This window comes from Triturus cristatus, chromosome 8 (assembly GCF_964204655.1).
Source record: "Triturus cristatus chromosome 8, aTriCri1.1, whole genome shotgun sequence".
Classification (NCBI taxonomy): domain Eukaryota; kingdom Metazoa; phylum Chordata; class Amphibia; order Caudata; family Salamandridae; genus Triturus; species Triturus cristatus.
Genome location: NC_140591.1, coordinates 1,185,380,374 through 1,185,392,817, shown reverse-complemented (window position 1 = coordinate 1,185,392,817; position 12,444 = coordinate 1,185,380,374). Strand labels below are relative to the sequence as shown.

At 48.6% G+C, this 12,444-nt stretch overlaps 1 long non-coding RNA gene across 1 annotated transcript in view; it reads left to right on the top strand.

Annotated features, from left to right (window-relative positions):
* The window catches only part of LOC146805590 (uncharacterized), a 383,489-nt gene that overhangs the window by 352,535 nt on the left and 18,510 nt on the right, over positions 1-12,444 (top strand). The window lies entirely within an intron of this gene.

Below are 12,444 nucleotides of genomic sequence, written 5' to 3'. Positions count from 1 at the left end.
TACTCCCTCTTCTACCCATAAAGTCTGCAAGTGATCTCAGAAGTTGACATGCCAATCCTTGATGCTGCTGAACAGTTCTTGACCTGGCTGCAATCTGCTGGTCGCCAGGCGCTGCGGATAGGGAGTGACGGATCTGCGCAACAAGCTGTCTTTGTGGAGCCGGTCACACTGGGAGGCGTACGAGGAGCAGGCATCCCCCGCCACAACTACAAGCCCCCCCAATCTGCAGCAGGTTATACAAGAGAGGCGGAAGGTGCTGCATGCGGCGGTGATGAGGCACAATTGCACTCAGAGACAGAATCCCAAAACTTACCCTGAACTCTCCCCCAGCGACATGGGCTCAACTGTGACGTGGTCATCCGGTGCGGAGTATGTGCAGCCACGGGATGTGACTCCTCAGTCGGCAGATAACCTAATTTAATGTTGACTGGTTGTGCGGCTCTCCATCTTTCATGGTTACAGACAGCTCCGGAAAGTCTCTGGCTTTCTGGGGTTCCTGGTCTTCAGCTTCCTGTTGCTGAAGTTCCAGCGTACCGAGGTCAGCACTTGGAGGGGATCAGGTCCAGTTGTCACCCAAAGGGAACGGAACAGTTGTTCAGGTGACAACCGCAATGGACCGCACTCCGCTAGCCCCTCCTCCGGGTCGCCCCAAGGGAAGCTGGTACATGAAGTTCTTGAGTGGTTCACCCCAGTGGGTGCAAGTAAGTACTTGTTGAACTGATGATCTCTGATGGAGTTCTTGAGTGGTTCACCCCAGTGGGTGCAAGTAAGTACTTGTTGAACTGATGATCTCTAGACCCGATACATGTCCCGGGTTTTAAAATATCGCCCGAGACATGGCTCGGGTTTCGGGATAACTTCCCTCCTCAGTAGAGAAAATAGTTAGGGGTGGAAGAGAGGGCCGCCAAGCAACCGTCAAAGGCCTCAGTGCCCGCACAGGCACGCAGGTGCGTCGTCCAGGAGCTCGTCAGCTCAAAGCTCGAGGGAGCCATTTTTAGAAACAACCGCAATGGACCGCACTCCGCTAGCCCCTCCTCCGGGTCGCCCCAAGGGAAGCTGGTACATGAAGTTGTTCAGGTGAGCGATGCATGTCAGGGGTGGTGTGGTGGTCTCCTTGTTGCTGCAATGGCTGGCGGTCCATGACATTGACAAGGATATGAGTTCATCTATTACACAAGGGCCCAATTTATGAGGCCCTAGCGGCACTCTTGCAACGCTGTAACATCACTTGTTTGATGTTCCAGTGGCGCAATGTGCCCCAGCATCTTTACAAGGCCACGTAAAGCCGCTTTACATGGCCTTGTAAATATGTGCCCCTTTCACGCATTAAACAGTGTGAAAGGAGCGTTCAATGGGTGTTGCTGTGGACGTTCCCACGCCGAAACAATGGAATCTGAAGCATTCCCAGGTTTACGAGAAACCGTAAACCTTCGGAATGCTTCAGAATTTAACATCACCGAAGGGTGGCATTTGGGAGGCGCTACAGGGATAAATGTTTTCATTACTCGTCTTCTTTTCACTTTTTCTATGTGTGCAACATTCTGCAGCACACAGAGCAAAAGCAATACCCTGGATTGATAGGTTTATGCAGGTACATGTCCCTTCCTGCACAGCATCAATCAACACCGCAACACAGTTACCCTTGCACCATGGCACAAGGGTGCCTGTGTTGGCGCATGGCAGTCATTGTGCGCCAACATAGGGGAAAAAGATCGGGGGCTTATTCATGAGCCCCTTCCAACAGTTTAACACTGCTGGTGCATCATTTCCTTGACGGACTTGCAGCATGAATTTCGCACCACTTTGCGCCGTATTTGCCGAGTGACGCATCCAGGCATATGCGTGACCTTGTAAAGACCTGTGCCACATTATACATGCATCAGGTATGATGTATGCAGGGTGAGCGTTCCCACGCAACAAAGCCTCATAGAAGTGGTGCAGTGAAATCTATCAGATTTCACTGGGACAATTCTAGGACGCCACTGTGTCTCATGGCAGGCGTAAGGGTGACACAGTACCATAGGTATAGGTTGGCCCCATGTATTGCTGGAATTGCGTCATGCCTGCGACACAACCGCAGCAATGCATGACTTTTGCGCCAACAGATATGTCAGGATTCCAGACGTATCTGTCATTGATTGCAACATGGAGGACCGTACAGTATATACGGCGCATCCACGGTGATTCAAGGAGGGCGCAGTGAAAAGTGTCCAATCAATCTTTTATCGCGGTGACGCAACACTGTTCATGAATGAGGCCCAGGAATGCGTCCTATCTTATTGATAGCTCGCATTCCTAACCTTTAGTTTTGGTGCAGGGCAGCGCAGCAGTATTCCTTGCAGCGGTGTCCAGGACTCAAACATCTTATATGTGGGCCCAAGTGTTTGCACCAATTTTAAGACCAGCTATTTTTTAGCCTTAAAAAACCTGCCTCTAATTGGACTTAGCAGCAGTATTTTGGGTTTATCGAACGACTGGGATTTCCTTGTAAATGTATTTTGTGTTTCGTGTCAGTTTTTTCACGGGTTGCATCTAATTTTCATTTAACTGGAGTTAGCGGCAGCATGTAAATAGTCTGATAAAAAAGCTGCCATAATGTAAACAAATTGATGCTCCGGCGGCATTAAGCTCTTGTAAATATGCCCCCAAGTGTCAGTGAGCTTATCTCCTGTTCAAAGCACTGGGCCACAAAAGCTGAGGAAGCTTGCCTGGGGAGTAGGTTGCCCAGAACACTGGATCATCGCTCCTCACCATAGCACAGCCTGGTAGACCGAAACCCGACACCTAAAAGTTGCACCCCAGTCTGCTGTCCCTGCAGTGACATCGGAGTGCAATATGGTCATCCAGAAGGAAAGTTATCTGGAGGACTTTGAGGGTTGTCGACCCATGTGGCCAAAGGTGCCTCCCCAAGGCAGTGGACCTTGGAGTAGCCCCAGGAAGACCCACATCGACCCCACAGCTTCTTCAGCATCCTTGAGCATGCTGTATTCCTTACATCAGGACCGCTCCATTGGAGTTAATGACAACTAGCCACTAACACTGGAACTGGTCTGGCTATTGCTTATATTACAAAGGTAAGTGTTTCTTCGGACCTTGCTGGTGTCCTTAACTGGTTCCCCATCAGAGTTGATTATCCAAAGTTGTAAAATTTTGGGTGTCAAGTTCATTTAATTTGCTAATACTTGTTTGTGGTTGAGTGAAAAGCCTTGATATATTGTTTCTTTGAAAATCTATTGTATGACGCTGGCTTTTTATGTAGTGTACCATTGTTGGGTAAACCATCCAAAAAGTCCAGCTGACCCTTATTGGTTTACTTGGGCGTAATTTAATAATTCCAAGTGCTCTATTTGTGGTAGTGTGGTTGAGCAGTTTAGACTTATTAGAGGGGAGTGTTAAGCATTTGTTGTACACACAAAGTCAATAAATGAGATACACACTAAAAAAACAAAAGAAATCCAAGAACAATTAAAAAAAAAAAAATTGTATATATTTTTAGACACAAAGTTCATTGGAATTGGGTAACTACTTGTGTAGATAGGATTTTTACAGTAAGACAGTAAAATACTCAAATAATGGTTTATGAGTCATGAGCCTCGAACGCTGTAATGTTATCCTATGGGAGAAACATAGACTACATACATATACTTGCAAGCGTTTCTTGAGGGTGCATTTTTAGGACTTAAGGTGCTTAGGGGCCAAGGTCCAAGAAACCACCAGCAGTTCGGTTTTACCTGTTCTGGTGAGTCTGGGTACAGAGGTGCCGGTTGTGTTGGTAACCTCAAGCGCTATGCGTTAAAGGAAATAGCAGGGTACCTGTGAAATAAAGGCTGCAAGTGGGGACTTGGGGACAAGTCCAGCAGAACCCAAAGAGGGGCTTGGCTCTTGAGGGTCTCTGGGGCAAGGGTACACAGTTGGTTTATGTGAACTCTGGCTGTGGGGTTCAGGTGTTTTGTTTGGCGGTTTACTTTACTTGGGTTTTCCTGGAGAGGGGAAGAAATCAGCAGGGCCACTCTCAAAGTAGGCCTAATTGTCCTGAAGACCCTCCTCGGCAGGTCGACTTTGGCGTCGGTGATGTCCGGGCTGGACACTCAACCAGCCTTGGTTGCAGTGAATGAGCTGGTACCCAGGAGATCGGTGCTGTAAGGCTCCTGGATGAACTAGCATCTCAAAACTTGCTGAAAAGATGGGGCTGACCTCCTAGAACCAAGGTGTCCTCCTCCTGCCGAGATGCTCCTTCGGTGGACCTGGTGATCAGCAAAACGGAGTACCGGACAAGTGCGGTCAGTGCCTGCAGATGCAGGGGAGTGGCTCCTCCAACCCAAGGGAGATGCTGCTTAGTTCTTGAAGTGCTGGGTTTGGGGAGGGTGTTCAGCTTCTGGGCGAGTCGGTCTTCTTGATGGTCGTGGTGCAAGCAGCCAGGCAGGGCTTGATGCCAGTTTCAATGCAGGGCCTCTGTTCTCACTTCTTCAGCTCTTCTTTGTCCTCCTTCTGTTCCCGGGTAGACAATACTGAATTTAGGGAAGTGTAGGGTAGTAGCCAATGGGCTACGTACCCCTGGGGTGACTACACCCTGTATATGTGACCAATTCCTGTGGAGAGTGAGCATATTCCTGACCCAGAGTTGTTAGTTTCACCAATTTCTTGGCAGCCCACTTCAGGTGGCCAACCTTAGGGGTGTGCCTAGCCTGAAAGTGTAACATGATTACTGACTCCCTAATTTCCCACCTGCTCTAGTACCAAATGGGCCCCAAGGCAGGGGATGGCATTCCACAGGCCTGGGAGGTAAGCCATTGTCACATATCAAAGGTGGCAGAGTCTTTAAGCCCTTTGGCTTTGACATGCTAATTCACTAGTCATCCTACTGGAGGAGATGTGATCACCTTTTGCTGGAGCAGGCATTGTTTCTGAACTCCAAGAGCATGGGCTCTCACCTACAGGGGGTCAGAAACTCACCTGTGGTGGCTGGCTGAGACACAGTCAGTCAGCACACTAGAGGACTAGTAGGTTTTCAGGGGGGGCCTCTACAGTGCCCTCTGGGTGCATGTCATAATAAATCTTGCGACACTGAACACATGGGAGCCCACTGCCCCAGGGAATTTTTCCTCCAGGTTTAAAATTCACAAAGTGCGGGCACGCTTTGCCAATCTAGCCCTCCTGCCTGCTAAGCGTCTCCTCACCAAACACTGTGTAGCCCAACAACCTACGATGCTTCCCCAGTGGCATATGGCACTTGTCGGTTGGGAGGATGCAGAGAGGACTGCATTTCATTGGTAATAGGCCCATCTGCCCCAGAAATGCCCAATAGGAGCAGCCTGTGACACCATGCTCATGCAACGTATAGAGCTGACTGATGGTGATCCTTTCCTCCTCCCCAATGTTCCTACCAATTCCCAATTCTCTGGCACAATCTCATATGCCTTATCTTCACCTTCCTGTGCTATCGGGACGGAAGGGTCTGAGAGTTCACGCACTCGTCGCTCCGATTTTCCCTCCTCCCGTGACCTCAGCCCACATTCACCTCTTTTCCCCCTTTTGCTTTTTAAATGTTCTCCTGGCTGAACACCTGCCAACATCGCTCATACCTCCCCTTCCCTTGTTACCTCTTACATTTCACGTTTTATCTTCCCACAATTTCCCTGCACCCCCCTGTTAGCGCAAGAGATTTCCCCCCACTCTTTCCTTCATGTTGCATTCATCTGTATGGAGTGCCTGGGAAGCTTAACCTTGGACCCTAAACTAATTGCCTCCACACGAATGTCTGTACTGGAACTCACCATTTAGTCCACTATGTAATGTACTCTGGAATACGTATGTTTATCACCGATTATTGACATCTGCCTGTTTAACATATGTACTATACATGCACTCAATACTTATTATCTCCTGGTTATGACTTAAAAGCTGTCTGCATTTTAGTTTTCTGTACCTAGCGAGATATGCTGTAACCAGACTCTCTTTGAAAATATTAAGCCCTCAATAAAAATTATTTTCAGTCATAATAAATCGAGTATTGGCATCAGAACTCATTTATTAAGACAAGGTGTTTGATGCCAAACAGCATTAGTTACAGTAAAGCCATCATGTAGCAGCGTAACTTGCAATGGCCAGTACATGTTCTTAAGATGGCTGCCTGACCACTTGGAATATCTAGCAATGGAACAAGACATCAAAGGGACCTATCTGCTCATGAAGCGGTGCCCTTACAGATTATATAATGCACTCTTCCTTAGGGCTCTAGGGCCTGCAGTAAGAGTGACTTACATATTGTATATGCAGTGTACCTTGACATGGCACACAGTGAGTGGGCCATGTCATGTTTTCAGAATGGTTTGCACCATTTCACGCAGCCTGCAATGGCAGTCTGCATGCTGATTAGGTGTGGGTCCCTTAGGGTGGCATAATACACACTTCAGCCCTTGGGGAACCTCTTTATTACCCATGCACTAGGTACCATTTACTAGGCAATTACAGGAGTGCTAAAGCCCTTACTAATTGGGTTACAATTAGTCTTTTGCCTTATTTTAAGGGAAAGAGCATTGGCACTGGCTGCCTGTTTAGCAGGGACCCAGTGCACTTTGCCAAAAAGCATCGGTAGTAGGGCAAAAAGTGGGGGTGACAATGTAAAAAATGGCACTTTCCTAAAGCTATATCTCCAGAACCCCTCGGTGGATGTTTTTGGTTTTGTGAATAATACATTCATAAAAATACAAGCTACTTCTTTATAAATTGGTGTTGGATTTCTGGAGAGTCGTGTTTCTTCCTTCTTCTGCTGTTTTGGTGCTGGTTAAATGCTTTAGATTTGCTCCTTTGTTAAACCCAGACTACTCAAAGCCACAGCTATCGGAGTTGAGCCAAGGTTTGACAAACAAAACCAGACTGGTCCTAAAAGGGTTGATAGTGTATTAAATGGTGAGGTCTCACAGTCACACCATATACTACCCCACATTTTCTCAAAGAAGGTGTTTCATTGTCTCCCCATCCCCCACCCAGTGTTGGTGGACATATTGATTAAGGAGTGTGGCAACTACTCTCTCTCCCTTGCGTCCCACCATCCTCTCATTTTTGTTTTCCTTTTCCAGTGGATGCCCCATTGATATTGGGACATTGGCTCTATTTATGGCTTAGCAACAATTATAGGGTCTGCCACTGGATTGATCTTTATGTACAAGGGGTCCTTTGAGGAGTGCTTGTATTTTTATTCTCCACCCTTGGATTTACAGCTTTACATGATGCAGGGTCTCTAAATGCCTCCCTAGCTTGATCAAGAATGATCAGGAGCATAAGAAGGTATTAGCGAACAAGGTGCTTAGCTTCCATAATGCCTTATTTTGTAGACACTCTACATAGCCCCAGATTCCTTATCTTAGAAAAATCCCCAGGCTGGATCCGGAAATTCTAGGCAATTACCCCTGCACACTGGTAAGTGGCTTTGAATGGGTCAGCATCGTAGGCGTCGTCCGCGCCTGATGTAACGTGGCGGTGTCTATATAGGCACCGCCCTCGCTGTCATCAGTTACTTTTCATGACTATTTCCACGCGTAGAGCCACGTCAGAAGGCTGATTGACTAGTGTTCATATTCTAAGGGCTAACAAGGACCTTTTAGTCAGAAAAGCCTAGGTTGCAGAACTGGAAAAATGGAAGGGTGGTAAGGAATCTGTGGCTAGATAGAGTCTCTATCATATACGGTGTTACCAAAGATAAGTAACTTTTTCATCTGATAGAGGCTTCTAGCCGTAGATTCCTTATCTTAGGCTAGATGCCAAAGCAATATCTCCTGGGAGGTGGGTCTGTGAACTGGTTTAGACTGAAAAGTCCTGGAGGACTAAACGGGCGATGTGCCCATCATGACGGACCTGACTGTCAAGGTAGTAGTGTTTGTTAGTGTTTAGCCCTGGTAGAATGAGGCCTTCAGCCCTCAGGGGGTTGCTTCTTGTATAATGCATAGTAGATCTTGATGCAGAGTACAATCCATCTGGAGATGGTTTGTTTCTGCACTGCTTTCCTCTTCTTCGTAACAGTGAAGCCTACAAAGAGCTGATCATCCACCTGGTGTTCTTTGGTGTGACTGATATAAAATGTCAGTGCCCTTTTATGAAGCAGATGGTGAAGTCTCTCTTCCTGCTTAGAGGGGTGAAGGGAGGGAAAAGAAAGTCTGCAGTGGGATGTTTTGGCTGTCAATGAAAGGTATGTCCACCTTTGGTAGAAAAGAGGCCCGGATTCGAAGAACACGTTTATCTGGGAAGAAATTGGTGTATAGAGGTTGAACAAAATGAGCCTGCAGCTCGCTCATTCTCCTGGACGATGTGAAGGCCGCCAAGAAGACTGCCTTGATTGTCAAAAGTCTGAGGGAACAGCTATGCATGGGTTCAAAGGGAGAACCTATCAAAAAGGTTAACACCAAACTAAGATCTCATTGGGTATAATGAAAGGTTTAGGAGGAAACAAATGTTAAAGAACTTTCGGTAAACATGTCACATTGGGCAACTTAAACAGGGAGGGTTGGTCCGGCAACTGCAAGAATGAAAGATATCCCTTAACTGTGCCCAGAGCAAGACCTTGCTGGACTAAAAAAGAAAAGAAAACTGCAACACTTCGGACAGAGGTGCAGAAAGTGGGTCAATGTGTTTCTCAGCTCACAAGCCACAAACTTGTCCTAACAGCAGGCATATACAGTTTTTGTTGATGGACGCCTGGCTGCCAAGATGACGTCACAGACCTCGGGAGGAAGATTGTTATGTTAAACTTTATTTGTATAGCGCATGTACACCAGGTTGGTTTCTTGGCGCTTCTTGGTTGAATACTCTCAACTGTTGCTGCTCAATCTCCACGCATGAGGTTCAGTTGCAGGAACCTGCCCTGTTGCTGCAACAGTAGACCCACCTGAAAGGGCAGCCTGATTGGAGGACAGATGCTCAGTACTTCTGAATACCATACTCTCCTCACCCAATCCAGAGCCACCAGAATGACTTGGGCCCGGTTGGTTCTGATCTCTTTCACAATTCAGGGAAGGAGCGGTATCGGCAGGAAGGGGTATAGGAGTCCTCTATTCTAGTCTAGTCGGAGTGTGTCTCTGATCATGAGCCGCTTTGGAAACTCAAGCAGGCAGAAGTGCTGACATTGCTTGTTCTCTGCAGTGGCAAATCAATCTACCTAGAGTTCCCCCCAGTCCTGAAAGAGATTTAGAGCCCCCTCTAAATGCAGATGCCATTCGTGGACAGCAAGGCATCGACGGCTGAGTTAATCTGCCCTGGAGTTTAGAGATCCCACCAGGTGCTGCATAACCAGAAAAATGTCCTGATGTTCCAGCCATGTTCAGAGGCACAGAGCCTCCTGGGACACATGGTCCACAACCCCACTCTATCCTGCTTGTTGCAGTACCACATGGCGGTAGTATTGTCCATGTACACCTGGACCAGAATCCCTTTGATGGAAGGTAGGAAAGCTTTCAGTGCCAAGCGATTGCCCTAGAAGACTGATATGAAGCTGAATCTCTGCCGGAGATCAGAGTCCTCTGATATCCACCTCCCTCAGATGGCTGCCGTAGCCCAGAAGCGATGCATCGGTCACCATTGTCAGCTCTGGGAGGGAAAGGGAGAGCAGTCTGCCACTGACCCAATCGCAGCCCATTAGCCACCACTGAAGATGAAATCTGAAACAGGTTGGAGAGATTCCCTTGGTGCTGCGCCCCACTGGGACTTGAGATCCCACTTAAAAGCCTGCATATGGCATCCGGAGTACATTGCTAGCAGGATGCAGGCCCAAATGTCCTGGAATCTCTGCTCCGGAGGGTAGGTGAAGGATTGCACTGTGTACAAAATGGCTTCAATGAAAAAGAGCATCTGAGAAGGAGTCAAGTGCTAATTCTGCAAGTTGACAGTGAACCCTAGGGATTGCAGGAGGTCCGCCATAGTCTGAAGGTGGGTGACGAGTGCCAAGGTGAGCCCACCTTCAGTAGCCAGATGTCAAGTAGGGAATGACTGGGACCCTTGACCTCCACAGATGATCTGCAACCACCGCCATCAACTTCGTGAACACCCCAGGAGCAGTGGTAAGACCAAAGAGGAGCAGAGCAAATTGGAAATGCTCCTAGCCCACCCTGAACCATAGGTAACGCCGATGGACTTGCTGGATCGGGATTTCAAAACATGTGTCCTGCAGGTCCAACACAACCATCCAGTCTCCAGGATCTAACACAGACAGGAGCTGAGCAACAGTTAACATCTTGAATTTCTCCTTCCTCAGGAAGGCGTTGAGAGGGTGCAGATCTAAGATAGGGCAGAGGCCTCTGTCCGTCTTTAGCACTGGAAAGTAGCGGAAATAGCAACCACGACTAACTTCTGCTGCTGGCACCCTCCCGATGGCTCCTTTGGCCAAAAAAGTCTGGTGCAACAAGAAGAGGTGGTCCTCCGTCAGCTTATTTGAAGAAAGTGGCATGGGCAGCAGGGTCTCTAGGAGTGGAAGGGCCTAACCCTATCGGAGAATCATCTGGAGCACCCACTTGTCCCAACTAATGGCTTGCCATGGGGGGAGGAGGTGCCTGATCCTGCCTCCAACAGGGTTCCCTTGTTGTTGCGAGGGCATGATAAAGGGGTTTTGCAAAGTGCCATCGAAGGGCATGTCCATAAGGAATGCACACATTTTCCCCTAAAAGCCAGATGCCTTTAGCTAGATGTGGCGGCAGAGCATCACCGATTAAGTAATGGCACTGCCCAGTGAGTCTGTCATGTCCAGCCCGCATCTGCTGGATTTTTTTGCTGCGTCCCTGCCATCAGCAAAATACTGGTTCAGGATGGCTCGGGTCTCCTCCGATAACATAGGCAGCACTTGTGCAACCGAGTCCCACACAATATGGCTATGTCATCCCAAGGGGCACACAGTGTTCACCGACCAAAGTGCAAGGCTGAAGAGAAAATCCTCTTCTCAAAGATATCCAGCCTCTTGGATTCCCTTTCCGGTGGAGTGGTAGGAAACGTGCCGGGATTCACTCTGGATGTTGAGGCCTGGACCACCAAGCTGTGAGGGGTAGGGTGCTGGGTAAGAAAATTGGGTTCCTGTCAGCGGGGTGGTAGGGAAGTGCAATTGTCCTGTGCACAGTGGTGCTCATGCAGGGCTTGTCCCAGGCTCCAATCAGGACATCAGAGAGAGCTTCATTGCAGGGCAGTAGGGGTTCAGTATGGGATACCCCAGTCTGAAGCCCCTCTGTCAGGACATTAGTCATGACTTCCGCAGAAGGCAACTGAAAGTTGAGTACCTCAGCTACCCTCCTCACCACCGTAGCAAAAGAAGCTCCCTCTCTCCCACACTAGGAGGAGAGCACAGGCTAGTGTCTGGTGAGGTAGTCAGGCCACTGACATCCGCCATCTTCATACCAGTTGTCATCATCCAGTTGGGCCAAAGGGTCTTCATGGGGGTCAGGGTAACTATAAGGATCTTCAGAGCCATCCCAGCCAAAATGCCTGCAGGGCCTGCCAAGGAAAGAAGGCAATGTCTCCGACTCAGACAGACGTTGGTATCCAGTTGGCGTTGATGTCGGATGATGCCACTCCAGCTCAGAGTTGGAAATGAATATCGGTTTGGCGCTGGACCTAACTTCGGCAAAAGTTGTGGATTCACGACCTGAGTCAGTCCAGCTTCAGGAACAAATCCAGAGGGCCTTAACCATTGTCAAGGGCGAACGCGCCAGAAAAGGTCCAGTTGGTGTGCCTCCCAGACCAATGGAGGCTAAAGGCCCCACAGAGGAGTCCACACACCCAAATATGAGGTGCATGGCCTCACAAAACTCCTTGAGTTGGGCAGGGGCCGCTCCAGTTCCATAAAATTCAGAGAGGTGTGGAGCAGACCCAGACTCAGGCTCTGCGGATGGAGTACAGGAGCTGGGCCTTGATTTGTGGCGTTGCTCCTGTGCCTCGTCCGATGACTTGGACTGGTGAGGTAAAGTGGAAGTGCTCTTAGATTTCTTGTGTTTGTGGGACTTAACCAATGATGCCTTCAACCGCGACGATGACCAACGGAACCAACTCAGAGCAGGGCCAGTACCTTCCATTCGATGGGGACCAAGAGCGGTGAAGAGTCTTCCAACGTCGACCAACCAGGAGCTTAGTTTCCCGTTCCTGATTCACCTTCAGATTCATGGTGTGGCAGTCGAGACAGTTTCTGGGGGGTCCAGCTCCAGGCACCGCAAACTGCTCAAAAAAAGGGTGAGAAAAAGTTTTTAAAAAAAGTAACAGAGTTAGCTCTTCCGGATCCACGCTGTTGGTGTGGAAAGAAAAAAACTGATGTCAGTGTACTGGAGTGGCATCTATATAGGCACCGCACACCTCACATCTGGTGCAGACGACGCCTTCGACACAGACACGGAGCCGATTTACACTTGTGTTGGGATGGGTGAATACGATGTCCATGGATGTCCTGATATGTGCAGGCCCGACAACAACAATGTCAGT